This window comes from Glycine max, chromosome 14, assembly GCF_000004515.6.
Source record: "Glycine max cultivar Williams 82 chromosome 14, Glycine_max_v4.0, whole genome shotgun sequence".
NCBI lineage: Eukaryota > Viridiplantae > Streptophyta > Magnoliopsida > Fabales > Fabaceae > Glycine > Glycine max.
The window spans coordinates 27,572,456-27,593,152 of record NC_038250.2 but is presented as its reverse complement, the minus strand read 5'-3'; positions in this window follow the sequence as shown (position 1 = coordinate 27,593,152).

The following is a 20,697-nucleotide window of genomic DNA, read 5'->3' as shown; positions in this document are numbered from 1 at the left end:
GCCTTTCCTCTATATCCGAGGCAAGGCTCGGGGTACTTCATGTGTGTCACCCATGGGTTGAGGGACCTGTTCCTGACCAGATTGGGGTTATTGGCTCTCAATGAGTATGGGAGTGGAGTTATTGACATTCACATCGGTAGCGTGTGCAACATAGGGTGGTATATAGTTGGGAGGCAAGCCATATGGAGGGAAGGAATGCTTGTTCTGAACTTGCACAAAATGGGGGTTGCTCGTACTTCCTAACGCTTCGCCTCCATGCCCTACCATATCTGAGACTAGAGGATTTACTTGATTGAGGCCAGATAGGTGAGTTGGGTCCACCTTAGGGGCAGTACTTACGGCAACGACTGTAGCTGTGTTGACCTCCATCATTTTTCTCATACTCATCATGACTTCCATCATTGTCGTCATTTGCTCTTTCATGGCCTCCATGTCACCCTTCATCTTTTCTTGCACCTCCCCTATTTCACTCATTACTCTAGCTCTGGAACGAGTTCGGTAAGGGTGCCATAAAGTGTGTTCTTTCCTTATGATTACAATGATTACGATTCTGATTTCAAGGAAAGAATGCAATGAGCAATGCATCCAAATGTGAAAATAAAAATAAGCATGGATGTATGTGAATGATACATTGTTGAAGTATTGCAAGTTTTACACAGGACATTCAGTAGAACATAGGGTCAAATCAATTCAGATTTTCATTCAAGCAACATGGTTCATCACATCTTGTCAGAGTCAAAGTGAAACTGGAAATAAAACATGGACATCAACAGTCCTTAATTTTGTAAATTATTTAGCTCGATCATGTGTTGGCAGTAGCCAAAAAATCTATGTAAACTCGATCCATCTTCTGCCCCAACTTTTGCAAGCTGGTTACTTCCATACTTGACCTTGACTTGATGAAACCCTTTTCTTAAAAGCATGTGCTTGGTTCGACCCCATAATCCAAGGAATAGAAATTGAGTGTCAATACTTCGACAACATATCATAGAGATGAATGACTTGGGCATACTTATGCCATGCATGACAAATGTAATTATGAGATCGACCTGAGACGCCCAAAGAACCACCATTTCCTGGTTAACAATGCATTAGGTACCATGTTCACATGATTTTCAATCATTTTTTAAGAGAAATGAGTGTATAATCCCAACATGGTTTGTTTATAGCTATCATCATGATACCCAACACATGTAACTAAGAATATGGTGTAAACTTCATTCTTCATTGTGACTTTCTTTTTGTTCTTTCTTTTGTTTTTTTTTTTTTTGCAGAGGAAAATGCAAGGATCATGCATGAGTGAACATAACATGCGAATGATGAAAATAGAATGTATGCAGATGGTAGAACAAAAGCATGCAAAATGAAAATGTATGATAATGCAATGACTCATGCGAATGCAATGCATGAATATGATAAATGATATGTCCATTACGATGCCATGAAGAGATGCATGATGTGATCAAGGAACAAACCAGAGTGAGTTTGCTATGTGCCCCCCTAATTTAGGAACCTAATGGAAAGGATCCAAAAGTTCCCTTCTAGTGACAACTCCCAAGGGTGGTTTCATGTAACTTTACTGGCTTCTAGAGATATGATTCTCTTAGGTAATACATTATGGCGATAGGGACTATCAACGACAATGCATCATTAAAAGAGGAAAACTTTAGATGAGGTTTCACAATTATCAAGAAAGTCGGAGACCCTTGATGACCACAGATCGACCTCCACTCCTTATGGCTCACATAGACCCGGGTATAGGGCGTAATATCTCAATGTGTGTGCTAAGGACGAATGTAATAGATATACAAACAGACACCAAACACAACAATGTAGCAAAGGTTATATACAAATATGGACAAAACAAAAGATAAAAGAGAAAAGGGAACATAAATAAAGAAGAAGTCACGATAAACATTGAACACTGATCGAATAGCTTAACTCTCTAACTACGTCCCCAGTGGAGTCACCATCAGTCGCAACCTACCCTACAACGGGACGGCGAAGGCCGAATGGATAGGCCAAAGCATTCTTCTCCAAGGGAGAAAACAAGCGGAGTCGCCGCCAACGTTTATTCGAGGAAAATGTTAGAAAAACCAAAAAGACAAAGGTCTGCGGATATTGAAAATAAGGGTTCAGGAGTTGTTTACGCATGGGGAAGGTATTAGCACCCCACGTGTCTGTCACAAGGGACGACAACCTTTAATCGAGTGTGCAAAAAACATGACTTCAATGTTATTTATTTTCCATTTTTATATTTTTTTTTGGGTAGACAAGGGTGTTTCCCATGCTCCTACGTATCCTCAAGTGTGATGAGGAATTTAGACCTACGTAGTTCTTTAAGTCTTAACGTTTCTATGTTAAATTGATTTTTATGTTTTTGAAAGATTCATTTTAATTGCGAACAAAAAGTCGTTTAAGGCGTTGGACCTTGAAACAATGTTTTAAATTTTGAAAAATGGAGAAAATCGTTAAGGCATTGGACCTTGAAATGATCTTTTAAATTTTGAAAAGCGGAGAGAATCGTTAAGGTGTTGGACCTTGAATATTTGATAAAAAGAAGTTAGTTATGAGTTGGTTTTATCTTCGTTTTGTTTATTAACTTTCAATCTCTTTAAGGACAACTTTACAACACTTATGATCAGTTAAGATTGAACTTTACAAAGGAAAACGAGATCACCGATGATGGATGGAGAAGATGGATGTGCATATAATAACAAGGGGGACCCCTAAGGGTACATAGATCACCTTCAAATCTTAAAAACAAAACTAACCGACGGTCGCACGAAGAACACTGAACAAGGAACAATGTAGAGATTGATCATAGTCATGATTCGGTAGTGCCTCAGCTTTGTTTCCTCTTCTTTCTTCTTCTTCTTTCTTCTTCTTCTTTCTCTCTTCTCTCAATTCTCTTCCTTCTGAACCTTCCCACCCTTCCTCGGCCTCCCTAGCATGCCTATTTATAGGAAAATGGGCACTTAGGGCAAAGGCAGCTCGCCCAGGCTAGTTGGTTTCTTCACCATGAAGTTATTTGGTGGCCTAGGCGAGTCAGATGTGGAAGCAATGCCTTCCAAGGTTATTTAGATGATACCAAAGAATCAAGAGTTAAGAAAATTCCAAAGATTCAAGAATCAAGATTCAAGATTTAAGAACCAAGTTTCAAGAATCAAGATTCAAGAATAATCAAGATCAAGATTCAAGACTCAAGATTCAAGAATCAAGAGAAGACTCAATCAATATAAGTACTAAAAAAGTTTTTCAAAACATTGAGTAGCACAAGAAGTTTTCACAAAATCATTACCAAAGAGTTTTTCTCTCTGGTAATCGATTACCAGTGTTTTAAAACATTAAGATTTCAAATTTCAAGAGTTACAATTTATGTTTAAACAGTTTTAAAGTATTTTAAACTTGTGTAATCAATTACACAATACCTGTAATTGATTACCAGAGCTTCTAAATGTTTTAATTTTCAAAATTCAAAATGAAGAGTCACATCTGTTGATGTGTAATCGATTATACCTTAATTGTAATCAATTACCAGTGACTGATTTCGAAAAATAAATTTCCAAAAGTCACAATTCTTCAAGTGACTTGTTTTTTAAGATTCTTTCAAAAGTCACAACTTTTTAAGTGACTAGTTTCAAAGAAATTGCCAAGAGTCACAAGCTTTGACTTGAGTCATCAAGAGATTATAAATATGTGACCATGGCATGAGTTTCAATAACAATCAATAATCAATCATCAATCATCTTTGAATCATCTATCTTTTAATCTTTACAACATCATCTCTCAACATCTTTCAATCAATCTTTCAATATCTTTCTACAGAATTTTCTGATTCATTTCTCTTCATCTTTCTAAAAGTTTTTTATCAACACTTTCTCTTCCAAGAAAAGTTCCTTGTTCAAAAACTTGTGCTATTCATCTTTTTCATTCTCTTCTCCCTTTGCCGAAAGAATGAAGGACTAACCGCCTGAATTCTTTTGTGTCTCTCTTCTCCCTTACAAAAGATTCAAAGGACTAACCGCCTGAAAATTCTTTTGATTCTTCCCTTCCCCTTAAACAAAACATTTCAAAGGACTAACCGCCTGAGATATCTTTTGTTTCCCCTTACAAAGATTCAAAGGACTAACTGCCTGAGAATTCTTTGTCCTAACACATTGGAGGGTACATCCTTTGTGGTACAAGTAGAGGGTACATCTACTTGGGGATTGTTATACTGAGAACAAGAGAGGGTACATCTCTTGTGGATCAGTTCAATTGGAGGGTACATCCACGTGGTTTTTCAAAGAGAACAAGGGAGGGTAGCATGGTTTATGGCCGAACCAATATAAATCTTATGTTTGTCTTCTTCTTCCCTACACTCTTTAATTTCCGTTGTGTACTTTTAATTATCGCTTATACTTTTGGTTAAGTTTCTATTTCTGTTATTTACTTTCTTAACTTAGTAGTAAAAGCCTAATTGAATCTAGTAACATTAAGAAGGATAGATTTTTTAATTTGTCAAGACACGTTCATAATTAATTCAACCCCCCCTTCTTAATTATTCCGAGGCCACTTGATCCAACACCTGAGGCTAGCCTAGGTGAGCTAGGGTCCAGGAAAACCAAGGAAAAGACCCTTTTGTCCTTTTTTGTATTTTTGCATTCTTGATCAAAACAATGAATGATCCTTTGTTTCACACTGAAACTGGCATTCAAGACCGTAAGTCGACTAGCAAGGATCAAAAGATCAACGAACGATAGTCCCCGGAAGAAATTAGGGTATGACATGTGCAAATGATACATATACAAATAGCAGAACATAACAAGTGTGTTGATGAGTTTAGAAAAAGGTTAGGATGGATGTCTTAATTATGCTTTCAAATGAGAAACTTCAGAAGATTTGAAAGAAGCCCATCTACTAACGAAGTCATTATTTCATCTAAGGATCTCAGTCTCTCCATTTTGCAAAGACATAAAAAATTCCTTACTCCGAAGATCTATCAAAAGCTACATTGAGTAGACAACATCAGAATGAAGTTGTTTCAGAGTCAACATCAAAATGGTGCACTTGAGGACTCTGAGAATGAGAACATGATACTTTGATGATAGACCAAAATCAAGACATGATAGATTATGAGATGGCTATATCAAAATAATGTATTGAAGTCAAGATCATGCAGTATCTATGCATCAAAATGAAAGTGCATCATAGTCTACACTAGAATGATGAAGAATTTGACTATGAAAACAAAAATTTAGAATAGAGCTCATAATGGATCAGAATGCACCTCAAAGACCACATTAGTTCTTCCATATGTTGCCACAATATAGAAGGCATATAAGAAGACTGAGGTTGAAAGCATCTCACTTTCAATATGTTGCCACACATACTAAGGGCACATCTAAAAGTGAATGCTAGCTACATTAAAAGATGCACAAGTAGAAAGCTAAGAATGTTCTAGAGAAGATCTGGTGTGCAAAATCAAAGTGACAATTGAAGACACTTTGTGAAGTCTAAAACAAGGACATAACACTAACACAACAATAACAACAAACTTCAAATGTTACCTATGCTGAAGTATGCTACTTCACAATGATCTGTGTTGTGATGAAGTATTTGGATTGATGGAGTTGAGCTATCTACAATGTCATATCATGTTATCTTCATTAGAAGCAACCTACATCAGAATAAGTCCTTCCTCAGCAACATTGGAATGTATTTCTAAGAGACCATCAAAAAGCTGCTCAAAAACTAATCATTAGAATGGACTGATTAGAAAGGAGTTGATAATTGTAAAGTTTAAAACAATCTCTCTACTTCAAAAAGAAGTCATCCAATTGTCATAACAACTAGATAACAACTATTTTAACATGTGGGGGCTATAAAAGGATAAAAGAAGATAGAAGACATGTGCAAAACATGGAAGAGAATGGTTACAATAAGAGTGCATACAACTTAGAGCTTCTGAGAAGATAACCTAAATGAGTGTTGGAAAGCTGTAAAAACCCCTCAAGCACCTTCTCCTAATTTGTAATTTGTATGTATCCCAAATTAACTATGTGAGTTAAGTTTAGTTGTGAAAGAAATGATAGGGAGAACACATGGAATGCGGGTAGCTTAGAGAGAATCTCTAAAATGGAAGCCTAAAGAGGCTAGAGTGAAATAAAACTTGGGTAGCCTAGATAGGTGAAAGAAATACTTGTACTGTCTCTTCCATGACTAAGTGGATTTCATGGTTCAATGGGTTTTTCTTTCCAATAGTGAGGAGAATCATTCTGTGGATTAAGCCTACCTGAAGAGGTGAAGAATACTTGGATTGTCTCTCCCATGGTGTTGTGATTGAGACGGGTTATCTCCAAGTCAAAAACAAGTGTAGTGCCTATAGTGAGGGAGATGTTGTGAAGTCCAACAAGCGGTTGGCAGTTATAAAAATCCAGCATGTTGTTGGTTGTGTTAGTGGAAATTTCATCAGTTTGGGTGAGGTTTGAACGTAGCCCAAGATTGGGGTGAACGGGTATAAAATCCATGTGTTAAATCCTCTTTTCTCTTCCTCTTTACATTATGTTATTTGTTGTCATATATAATGCATTTGCATTAGAACATTCTGAGCGTCAAAATTTCTTTTTGAGTATAGCATTATGAGCACTGTAGTCAACCCAACAACTTTCTGAGTGATGAATCATCATTACATAATGTGTTTTCTCATAACAAGTAAGAGATACATTATCTATGTAATGATCTTCTGAACATGAGCAAATGCACATTGATATTAGGTTCTCATAATCATATCAAACATTTAATAATAAGTGTTATGACTAACCACTTAGAAAGTCAAAATCTCTAAGTGCTTCAACCTTTATGTCAAGACTTTCTGAACACCAAAGTAATCTTTAGTAAAAGTTCAAAATGGTTAAAGCTTTAGGAAAAGTAGGCAAAGTCACAAGTCAACCCCCATTCTTGTGACATTCTGATCACTTGACTTATGATTTTGTGAGATGGTTCTTCCTGTGCTATATGTTACAAAGATATGGTTTTTGCAAAAAGTTGACAGTGTGATAACTTGACTTATGATTTTGTGATATGGTTCTTCCTGTGCTATATCTTACAAAGATATGGTTTTTGCAAAAAGTTGACAGTGTGATAACTTGACTTATGATTCTATGAGATGATGCTTTTTGTGCTATATGTCACAAGAAGGGGGGTTGGATTGTGACTTAGCTAACTTATCCTAAAACTTTAACCCTTCTGAACTTTTACTCAAGATTACCTTGGTGTTCAAAAAGTTTTAAGACAAAGTTTCAAGCACTTAGAGAGTTCAACTTTCTAAGTGGTTAGTCAAAACACTCACTATTAAATGTTTGATATCATTTTGAGAACCTAATGTCAATGTGCATTTTCTCATGTTCAAAGATCATTACATAGATAAATGTGTCTCTTAGTTGTTATGAAAACAGATTATGTAATGATGATTCAGCACTCAAAAATCTGTTGTGCTGATTGTGGTACTCAGAAAGACATTATTCAGAACTATTTGAAGCTTTTCATGCACAAAATTATTTTCATGTTCTCTGAAAGTTTTCATACTTTGATGCATATGATTGAACTAGTTTGAAATAGATCTTGTTATCATAAAGATAATTTAGTTCAAATATGTCATTTAACAAAACAATTAAGCTTGTTACAAAAGCCTTCTTATGTATGCATTATGATATATGTAAGATGTAGTATATAAAACAACAAATAACATAGTGTAAAAAGGAAGGGAAGAGGAGATTCAACATATAGATTTTATACTAGTTTACCCCAACCTTGGGTTACATCCTATCATCACCCAAACTGATGAGATTTTCACTAACACAACTAACGACATGTTGGATTTTTACAACTGTCAACCACTTGTTGGACTTTACAACATCTCCCTCACCATACCACACCTGGACTTGGCTTGGACATAACACATCTCAACCACAACACCATGGGAGAGAAAATCCAAGTATTCTTAACCTTTTCAGGTGAGCTTAACCCATAGAATGATTCTCCTCACTCTTGGGAAGCTAAACCCATTGAACCACGACACTCACTTGGTCATGGGAGAGACAATACAAGTATTTCTTTCACTTCTTCAGGCTACCCAAGTTTTATTTCACTCTATCCTTTTCAAGTTGTCATCTTAAAGAATCTCTCTAAGCTACCAGCCTTCCATGGGTTCTCCCTATCACTTCTCTCACATCCAAACTTAACCCACATGGTTAATTTGGGATACATACAAAATACAAACAAGGAGAATGTGTTTGAGGGTTTTTTACAACTTTACAACATTCACTAGAGTGAATATTCTTTAAAGATCTAAGTTGTATGCTCTCCTACTACCTTCATTCTCAGCTTGAAACACTTCTACAACGAGGAGAAGAGATGAATTCTATTTTTGTATAGTGTAGGTTGTCTCCTACCTTCTCTCTTATCTTTTGCAACTGTCTTCTATCCTTTTATAGGCCCTACATGCCAAACTAGTCATTATCTAGCCGTTATGATAGTTGGATGACTTCTTTTTGTAGTAGACAAGCTACTTTTAACTTTACAGCTTCCAGCTCCTTTTTTATCAATCCATTCTGATGTTGTCATTTTGATATCAGTTTCTGAGTAGCTTTTTAATGTTCTCTCATAAATACATTCTGATGTTGTTGAAGAAAGACCTATTCTGATGTAGGTTCTTTTTTATGATCAATTTATTTAAAAACTTTGATGAGAAAGCCACTAAACTAGCTTTTGATGTTCTTTGATGAGAAAGCCACTATATAGTTCTCTAATGCAGATGGAAAGCCACTAAATGTTCTTTTTATAGGAAAACTTTGATGAGATGACATGATATACTTGTATTCCAAACATTCTGGTGTGAGCTTGTAGTAGCATGTTATGCTTGCAACTATATTTGGTTTCTTTGACCCTTTGAATGACCAAACTAGCTTTTGATGTTTGCATGAAAGTTGTAGATAATTTTATCCTTAACATTCAGGGTTTGGTCTCATGTAATTTGGGCCACTACAACATAAGCAATCTTCAAAGCATTGCAATTGTATTATATAGTGAGGATGAAATGACATCTCTATCTTCATGATCAGTTTCTTCCAAGATCCAAGCCTTATTATCCCATGACTTCTGAATGAAAGGTGTATATATTTCTCTAATATTTTCATAGCCAGTGAGATCATCCCAAACACACTTATGTAGCTCAAGCAGTCTTCAAATTACTACACGCATATCAAGATATCTAGGCAGACTAGCATCTGCAACTTCAGACTCAATTTTGTCCATGATCCAGGTTGTATCATACCATGACTAGTTCGTGAAAGTTGAAGAAATTTCTTCAAGATTTCCATATCCACCAAGAATAGCTCGATTGCATTTCTAGAACTCTTCATACAATGTCCAAAATGAGCTCATCCTGTTAATGAGATTTGATTCTAAGTGTGTTGCAACAAAGTTGTTCTTCATGTCATGTTCATTGTCCAGATCTTCATGTTTGCAACATTCTTCTCATCCTTTATTTGTTGGCTATTTCTCATGGCTTTATTTTTTTTTTCTCTTCATCCAGTGAACATGTTGACTTCTTCATTGTAGTACATAGCTAGGGACACTTTGAGTCTTCTTTTGAGCTTTCATGCTTATTATCCTTTCTGAGTGACTCATGACAACCCTGAGTTTAATTCAATTGTTTTTCTTCACAGAACTTGTCTTTTCTAAATACACTTAAGCAAACTCATCAGTAGGCATAAATTCAAAAGGATTATGATTTGTGTTCAGAAGGTTTGTCATAAATAAAACACCAAGGATTTTGGACTCAACACTGTTAATGATGAAGATTTGGTGAAGTGTCCAGTATTATCAATCTGGTGGCAACACACATCCTTATCATGTCGTATAGATTTCCATAAGGAATGGTTCTGGGATAATATGAGACGTGACCTTGGGGTAGGGGATGAAGTTGGTTTCTGGAAAGATATATGGTTGGGATTAGATGCAATGTGCTTTAAATACAACAAGTTGTTTTTAATATCAGTGCAACAACAAAGTTTCATTAAGGATGTTGGGTCGTGGGAGAATTATGTGGGGACTTGGGACTTATGATAGAGGACAAATTTATTTGGTTGGGAAGAGAGCTTGAAGGATGATTTGATAACGGAATTGAAGAGTGGTAGGCCCAGTAGAGATATCTCATACAAGTGGATCTAGAAGGGAGAGAGTGGGGTAATTTATTCAGTCAAATATGGATATGGTAAATTGAATTTGGGGGGGGGCGGTGGATGTAGAAGAGTCATACTTCAACAACAAATTGTGGCATCTTTGAGATCCATTAAAGGTGATCGCTTTGGCTTGGAAAGTTTCCTTGAGTGGTGTACAGCTTCCAATTGGTGATGTGTTGTGCATTTTGTGTAAAGAGCACAATGAAACTATATCACACTTATTTTTTTAGTGTAGGGTATCTTCTTGTGTTTGGTATAGATGTGCTACATGGTGTGAAGTACTAGTAGCGACCCCTTTAGGGGCTGTGGAGTCTTTATGGCAATTCTCAGATTGGGTGCGAGGCAAGGAGGCGAAGGAGCGGTGGGGAGTTGTGTGGCTAGAAGTTATTTGGATGATTTGGATGAAGTGTAACAACATCATCTTCAATGAAGCCCATCTGGACTTGAAAAATGTCTTAAACCTAGTGAAGATTCGAGCTTGGTAATGGAACAAGGTCAAAAGTTCCAGGTCTTCTTTGTAAGAGTGGTCCTCAAACCTGAAAATAGTGCTAAATCAAAATGTTAAATATGGTTGAATGAAGGTCAGTTGTTGTGGTTGCTTATTTGCTAGTTTTGGGAGAGGCAAGACTTATGGTTGTTATCTTGGAGGGCTTGTGGTGCCAAAGGTTGGCATGCAGGACATACATATGGAAAGGGTAATTAGGGGTGTGTATGGGTCTTGATTGATGGGGTGGGATATCAACTGTTAATGTTAATGTGAACAACCATTCTTATTTATGATTTCGATAGGTATAAGAGGTTATGGTATATTTATGGGGTTGTTATAACTAGTAAATATATCTTAACATTTTGTTTGGGATGCCTGGGCCTTTGAGGATGTAGGCCTTTTAGTTATAATTGTGCTTTTAGTGCCACTTGTACTTGTGTTAATATATTTCTTTTGGATGATAAAAAACATTTTATTCTATTTAATAATAATGACAGGTATATTGAACAATTGTCTTCTCATACAGATCTATTTAGGCTAGATTGTATCAACCAAAACTACAAGTTTTGAGTAAAGTAAATTCACGGATGTAGAATGCTAAACAATTATACCTTGGATTGTAGCATAACTATTTTATCACTACATTAAAATGAAATGAGTTTAGAAATAGATTTGATGTAATGTTATGATAGTAGAAGATGTTTCCAAATACATCAAAAGTGTCATTGCCCTTAATAGGCCTTGTTTCCTATAACAGAAAATTCAACTCATTTATGGTCCTTATAAATATTATTAATGATGTTGTATCACATTGACATTTAAGGGTTTATTATTTTTTTCTCTAAACACCATTGGATTTCTACTTTTAATTCTTAGTCTAAATTTTGACCGGTCAAAGTTCTAAACTTCTTTTATTCTTGCTATCAACCAACAATGTTAACTAATGACATAACAGTGATGTTGGTAATCCAATGGCTTGTTACATCATCAAAAAGTTTGACAAGATAATAGTCACATTTAAGTTTTTTTATGAATTGTTTTTAATTTCTCATTTGTTCAAACTAGTTAATGAAGGATTAAAAGCACAACTTACCAAAAAAAAAATTACTTGTGACTATCCATTAGATTACTTAATGATGTGCACTGTGACAAAATGGAGCATATAGAGTCGTTTATATAGCCTTTATTAAAAAATGCTATATTATTGAATACAAAATATTAAGATAACACTTACTAAAATAAGCACTTTCTTATGCATAAAATTTGACACATAAGTGCTCAATTTATTGGTTTTAATTTAAAAATAAAATAAAATAAAAAATAAAGCAAGAATTATTCGAAAACGCATATTTTATACTCTAACCCTATTCCATTACACCCACTCATACATCGTTCCCCTTTCTCAATCTATGTCGCTCCCATTGTTGTGTTCGCACCCACTCACACAATGACGCAAGGAAGCCCACCATGACACACCTTCAATACCATTTTTTAGGATGTGACCACACTTTGCAATCACATTTAAGGACATTGACAAGCGCACCTCCCTAATGACCACGACACCTCCATACGTAGAGAAAAAATCACTTGAGAGACAAAGAGCAAGATCTAATCAAAACCAAGGTAACAAAGTTTGAAATCCTACTCTTTATGACTTATGAACCTCATTTTCCAAGTATACCAAAAGGGTACTCAAAGCCGAATACCCTAACCGGTCATACGAGAAACCAACAACGAGCAAAGAACCCTTATATCTTTGGCATCCCTAAATACATTAGATAGAAATCTCCCACTCAACAAAAGGAGAGCCTCAAGTATTCGTCCAGGGCAAAGGTGCTATCACAAAGCTATTATCAAGGTTATGAAGACAAATCAATTCATAACTATGATCAAGAAAAGGTTACCTTAAATGGTAATCATGCGACAAGGTCCATGGATCTACGACCCATTATGGTATGTATAAATTAAATAAGAGTGAGACTCTCAAGATAAAAACATTGTTGATTCTCATTTATTATTCTCATTTAATAAGAAAGTTGAAACCTGAAAAACTAGATGGACATTGAAAGCTGGAAGTAGAACAGATAACTTATTAAATTATAAGTGTTAATAAAAGTAGCCGAAAAGTGTAAAATGATATAAAAGCAATAAAACTATGATTTATTTAAAAAGGGTAATCAGGAAATTGATAAATATATTAAGGATAAAAAGGAAAAAAAATACAAATAGTTAGAAGCTAATGTTTTAAATTTTGTATGTCAAGTAGCTTTCAAAAAACGCTTGAAGCTACTGAAAAACTACTAAAAATTTTATTTACTAAACAATCAAATATGTTTTTCAGCTAGTAAAAAAAAAAATATAAGCTAGTTGAAATGTCTTGCTGAACATAGCCTTAAAGAGAAGGTTTTGGAGCAAGAGAGATATTCTAAAGAAATTTACTTAGCTATCCTTTAGCAGGTACACCATATCCATTGATTGTGTCTAATTTTAGGATTTAACCACTTTAAAAATTTCTTGTCATGTGACAAGTCACTAGGTCACTAATTATGTCATCAATTAATGTTACCACTTAAATATATGAACTAAAAGTGGTGACAAAAAAAATAAACTTTAACCAATCAAAATTTAAATTATATAAATCCAAAAAAGTTAAAAGAAAAAAGATATTGAATCCTCCATTTAATATTCACATATAGTCATTTTGGTCATTCCTATCAACTTTATTGTCAAAGCAATTTTTGTAAGTGCCTAATAGGGGTGTTCGCGGGCCGGTTCATGCCAATTTTTGCCAAATTTAGGATCCAATCCAATCAAATTTAATAGGTTTTGTTTGGTTCATTTTTCTCAATTTTTTTTGAAATCCAACCCAACTCAACTCATTCATGAACAATTTAGTTTGGTTCGGGCCGATGGGTTACCCATTTAAATTTTATCTTTTTTTTCTTCTTAGAACTACTATTTTATATCATGATTCGTCCAAATATCCAATACAATTAACATAATATTATCAAATGTCTGAAAGTAGTAAAATTGATTCATTTAATACCATCAACATAATATTCTAAAATATGATCTATTAACAACCAGATTTACTATAATAGTTTGAACTGCAACATAATATTCCTGTAACCAAATTTGCTACAACCAAATTTGTTACAATGAGATTTCTGAAACAAATGAACAAAATATGATCTATTAATATTATAAACATGGCAGAAAAAATATATATGAAAAAAAGTAAAACAAATAACAATGTATCTAAAAGTAATACATTAAGAAGTTCCAATGTTAGTAATCCCAATAGTTGCAGTTCCAATACTTTGAGTCTCAATATTAGCAGTATTTAAAGTCAGACCAAACAACTCTAAAATTTTGATTGGTTTTGATTGGTTCAGTTCAGTTTTAATCGGATCTATAAATCTAAACTCATAGCCCAACCCATACATGAACAATTTTGATCGGTTCGGTTTGATTTTGACCCAAATACATAAATGATCCAACCTAAATTGTTCGAATCAGTTTAGATCAATTCAAATTCATGGGCGATTCATCCTCATGAACACCCCAAGTGCCTATCCATCTTCCAAATTGTGTCAACATTAAATTCAAAAGATTTTAGACCATAGTCTATTTAGAGCAGAGTTGGCCAATATCCACCACAAGTTAATCTAAGTCAAAAATTCACCTCGAATACATCAACTTACTCCATACGTAACAAAATAGATAGAATTCTAAGTATGCTTCTTGCATTAATTATGACTTAATACAATTTTAGTACAACATAAATGAATTTGGCAAGAATTGCGTGCAATGAATTTTTTTAACCAATATATGTTCATCGGCCCTTTAATTATATGGTTTTATTTTGGGATAATTTTTTTCTTTCCATAGCCTCTTAGCCACACATACCCTTCTTTTCAAATTTCTGAGGCGATATTTATCTGCTAAGTCATGCTTTTATTTTCCATGGTCCATGCCCCAGAATGCTTACCTAAACCTTCCTTTTAAACTAACCAATCTGCCATACAATTTTTCTACAACTATTGTATGTAGCTTTCACTACTAGAATTTATAGATTTAGCATCGCACGATTAACATCGGTTATTGGAAAAACTAATGTTAACAAAAGCATAGTGGCATTTTCGTAAATAATTTCAGTTAGGTAACATCGGTTTTGAAAACCAATGTTAACCAGTTAACGTTAACATTGGTTTTTGAACAAACCAATGTCAACATCAACTGGTTACCATCAGTTTTGAAAAAATTGATGTTAACATGAGATCCTTAACAGCAGTTATTAAAAAATTGATGTTAACGCCAACTGGTTAACATTGATTTTTTCAAAACCAATGTTAACATGAGATTGTTAACATCGATTTTTTATAAAACCGATGTTAACCAATTGATGTTAACATCAGTTTTTTAAATAACCGATGTTGTGTTATACATATATTAAAACCCAAAACCCTTTTTTGCCGTGCGCTCAGTCTCTCAAACAAAGCCTTTCTCTTCTCCCTCACCCGCAAGACTTGTGAGCGTCATCTGCGACCTGTCACCGTCGTCTCCTCGTCACCATCGTCACCGTTGGGGTTCGTGACTTCCGTTGGGGTTTGCCATCGTTGCGAGGTTGAGCATCCTCCATTGGAATGACATCATTGCAAGGTGCGTGTTTGCTTGTTTTCTCATTTTTGTGAGCTTTTGCAAGCTTTTTTTTTCAATAAATGCTTTTATGTCACTAGGTCTTTGCAAGCTTGTTTTTTTTCCCCATAAATTGGTGCAGTTTCAAACTAAACAAACTTCCCTAATAATCATTCACTGTTTTGTGATATGATATCAGTAGTTGAAGTTGCTACTATGGTGACAAGTGAGTGTGAGTTTTGGTGCTTATATATATTAAAAAGTGAGAGTTGGGGGGGGGGGGAACCGGATGCTATATTGGTTTGTCAACAAGTGGTTTGAACTGTGTGGATAAAAGCTTTAGCTAGTTATGGGTAGGATAAAAATATTTTATCAGAGGAAGGGATTTGAAGTGAGAAATTTAGTAGCAAAATCTATTCGAGTCACCCCTTATGTTCATCACTATCAGCATTCTTCGGCAGCTAAGGGATAGAGCCTTAGTGGTTTTAATTTGAATTAATGTTGCATGAATCATTTCTGCAAGTCAATATCTTATTATAATGCATACCTCCAAATATTTACCCATGATTGTTGATAATCTGTGTTGGGTTTGCTGGCTAAGCTATGGATGATGGATTTGATAGAATCTTTTTGTGGTGAGGTCAAAGGTATGTTGTGAAATTTCATAGGATATTAGAATGCCATGAACTGCTATGGTTCATAATACTTAGTTCCAATCCTAATATTTTGGAGTATGGCCATGAACTGTTGTGGTTCATAATACTTAATTCCAGTCCTAATAGTTTAAAAAATTAAAATGACTAACATCATTTTAGGACAGAAGACTAGTGGACGATATTTCGTTGGTGGACTTGATTGTACAGTGCATAGAAATTTCTTTGGTAGCCAGGTAAATGCATGTGCTATGCATTTTAAGCTATAGTATATTCTATGAAACAAACTATTGACAACCACAACAACCCAACCTCCATAGGCAATTTGTGAAGGGAGGCCCACCATGGCGGTGCCATAAGGTGCAATGGTGTGTTTATATGGTAGAATTCTGGCCTTCTGTCATCCGCCATTGATAACATCAATTACAAGATTATTTTCCCAAAACAAATTTTTCTTGTTTAAAAACATTTACCATTTTTATCATTATAATTAATAAGATTCATGGATTTCTATGAATGTAAATATAGTATGTGATGCACAAAGCTACATTAAATTAGTGAAGAGAATAATATACTTGGTTTGAGGAACAAATTTTTTTGTGCACTTTGATAATTTGGATAACATTTAACTAAAATACATATTGATTTAGATTCAAAGCTTTGAGGCAGAGCTTTCAATGCCAGAGCTTGTCTCCAAGGAAGGAGATCCTGAAACATTTTGTGGAATTTTTATTCGTGCCCCTGCAATTCTTGGAGCAAGGCCAAAAGTTCAAGTGCTGGTTGATTGTCCTGTACCTTCTAGCATATTGTTGAGTTCTGATTCCTCTATTGAAGACCAAATGGTTAATTAATAACAGAGTTGTCTATAGGAAGCTTTCAGCTTTCCTTGTTATGAATATAACATTAAAAAATAAGACCGCTATATGTGTGATTTTCTAACTTTTGACTAAATTGGAAACATGTGACTGACTCAAATTTTAGAGTGTGATCATTTGTCAATTCTAGTTTTACATTGCTAGTGGTTATTTATTCCAGAACCATTAGAATCTGAAAGATTCATGTATGATGAATGAGTAATGAAAACATGCAAGAATGGACAACATTAAGTATATTAGTATTCACCTATTATTAGTTAGGGACATTGTTATTCAATGATCCTTCACTCTTTGGAAATTTCCTTGTTTATATGCTTATCCTCTTTGGAAAAGTTTCCTACTTTTGTGAAAACTGTACATTATATTACCTTATAGGATATTTAGTTTTGAACCCAATATGTTGCTTTATCTTTGTTCAACAAGTGGCATCAATAACTTAAGAAGGGGGTGAATTAAGTTTCAAAATTTTCCCCTGAAAATTTTTAATTCTCTCTTTAAAAGATATATGCAAACTTTATATGCAGAAAAAGAAGCAACGAACAACTTATTCGATGCTCTTTAAATGTGCAAAATAAAATTAAATTGCAATAATGTAAATGAGATTAGGGAAGAGAGAATTGCAAACTCAGTTTATACTGGTTCGGCCACTTACTGTGCCTACGTCCAGTCCTCAAGCAATCCACTTGAGATTTCCACTATCCTTGTAAATTCCTTTACAACTTCTGAGCCGCCTAGGGATACCTTTCCCTCTTGTTAAAAAAAACTTACAAATCAAGAGACCCACTACCTCTTGATTACAACCACAGTTTGCTTCTGAGGAACAAAAGTTTCTTTCTCTCTTTAAGAGAAGAATAATACAATTTGAAGAACTTAGAAGAATCCTTAATTGTTTTGCAAGTGTTTGGCCAAAGGTTTGCTTTTGAAAGAATAAGACAATGAAGTTCTGAAAAACTCTGAAGATTTTCGAACACAAGTCATATATATATAGGCCTTTGGTGGCTTTTCAAAAACTCATGAAGGGATGTGACTTTACAGAGTTATTTTTGAAATTTCCTCGCTGGTAATCGATTACAGATCTGTGGTAATCGATTGCACAGTTAATAATTGAGGAGTCATGTCTTTTCAGTTTGAATTTCAAAAAATTCCATTACTGGTAATCGATTACACAAAGGTGGTAATCAATTACAGCCTTTAAAATTCAAATTCAAACTTTTTGAAAGCTTTGCAAAATCATTTTTGCTTTTGGTAATCGATTACCAGAGAGAAATATACTATTTTCAAAGATGTAAAAAAACACTTAAAACTTTATAAAAGATTTTGAAAAATTAAGCTTTTAAGGCCAAACCTTTACAATGTTTTAAGAGATTCTTTTAACAAATAATGGACTATCGTGAATCTTTTCTCTTGATCTCTTGATCTTCACTTGAACTTGTAGTAAACTTTGAATTGCTTCAATCTTTGGCATCATCAAAATCATTATACAGCATATGCAATCACTTGAACTTGTTCCCTACCAGGTGACGCAACCCCTCAATACAAAGTACACTCTGCCACAGTTATTCTATTTCCTATGTTGTATGAGGTATGAACATGGTCACAAGCAAGTGCCAATGACCATGGACCAATTAAAGTGATTAAGCATCCCCTCAGAAATGCTTAGATTCTTTAACCACGCTTGTCCCTCACGAATGGGCCATCCGACAAGGTCAATACACTTCCCCCCCCCCATGAACATACACTACATACGACGTATGAACGTGGCCACAAGCAAGTGCCAATGACCATGGACCAATTAAAGTGCCTAAGCATCCCCTCAGAAATGCTCAGATTCTTTAACCACGCTTGTCCCCCATGAATGGGCCATCCAACAAGGTCAATGCATTTCACCCCCCACGAATATACACAACATCCAATGTATCGAACATGGGCACCATCAAGTGCAATGACCATGGACAAATTAAAGCGCCTAAGCATTCCCGCTGCGAATGCTAAGATTCTTTAACCATTCTAGTCCCCCACGAATGGGCCGTCTGACATGGTCAATGCACCCCCCCATGAACATACACAACATGCACATGCCAATGGATTTTCAACATCAATCAACATTCCATTTTCATATCATTCTCAACATAGATATCATCTCGTCTCAATGACGTTATCAACAACAACAACCTCATTTCATATTCACGTAATCATCAACAATAACATCAATTCATGTTGACATGGTCTTTATTAACAACGTCATCTCAAATCAATATCATCATAATTATCAATATCACCACATATCAATTAAAATCCTTAATAGCGACAACAACTATAAATTGCACTCCACACATATATATTTCTTTCATGCCTGAGATTCACACTCCCCAGGTCTTCAAACAGTACAAATCAAATAAAGACAACAATATCATTCATCACAATAAATATATATCACATCACATTCGTAAAAAACATAGTTTTTCTTCCTGAAAACCAACATGCATATCAATAACAATTACATCGCATCCCATTAGTTAAAAACATTATTTCTCTTGGAAAACCCGCATGCACATCAAAGACAATTATATCGCATCCCATTAGTTAAAAACATCATTTTCTATAAAGGAAAAATCAGCATTCAACAAGGACAGGTAGTTATTCTCATAGCTAGGTTCCCTAACCCTAACTATGGTGTTAAAATGGTAAATTTTATAATAAACTCCCCTTACCTATTGTGAGCTACCCGCGGGTTCCTTGTCACGTCACTTGGAGATTTCTTTTTCGTTCCCGCTCATCGGTTCCACGCAAGCCTCTACCATGCCAAAACGAAGGATACTTAATATGGATTTCAGAAACAAAGCTAACAACAATGCTCTGGGTCAAACACCCACATTACTAAATGAAAGGACTGAGAGAATTTCCGGTTTTACAAAGGGACATCATTTTGAAATTCCGATCACACCTATGCGACCGGGTTTCAATGAAGGTCATGAAAATAGCACCCATTTCAGAAAAGGATAACTTTTACAAAGTCTCTTTTTTCTAGGGCTTTTCAAAGGAAGCGCAAAACATACAATGGTGGTTTCCAAACTCAGAATGATGCAAAGATAAGATGAAACTAACAAGAAACAAGCATAGAATCACATTTACCTCAAGGAAAACCACGAAGGTCAGACCAGGCTTCATTCTCAACCGAAACCGCGAGACAAGTTGGAAGATTCCGCTTCGGTTGAAGGGTTCCTCTCGGTGTGGGGTTTCAACGGAGAACAATGGCGGTTCGTGGTGGCTACTAGTGGCTGTGGGTGATGGAGAAGAATCTTGGCACGTTGGAAATGGTTTTGGAAGAAAGAAGGAGAAGCAAATGGCGTTTTCCCAAAGCTACTTGGACTACAAGGCTCAAAACACACAAGTGACTAATGCTCTCGGAAACAGAAACTTCGCGCATACTCCAGACGTCTTCTCAAAGATCCCAACGGTCCGATCGTGTACAAGTGTTCTGTAAAGCTCTAGACCAAATTTCGAGAGGATCCAACGGTTAACGAAGGCTGAGAATCGTTTTTACCGAGACAGCTTCATGTAACTTCCTTGAGAAGTTTAATTAAGAGGCTTTCTCGAGAAGCTTCCTCGTGGCTTCTTTGAGAAGCTAGATTCTTATCTACCCACACCTCTCTATGAACTAAATTAACCTCCTTGAAAATAATTATGGATAAAATAACACAACAAAATAATCAAACATCAAATATAATTACTAATATATATATATATATATATATATATATATATATATATATATATATATATATATATATATATATATATATATATATATATATCTC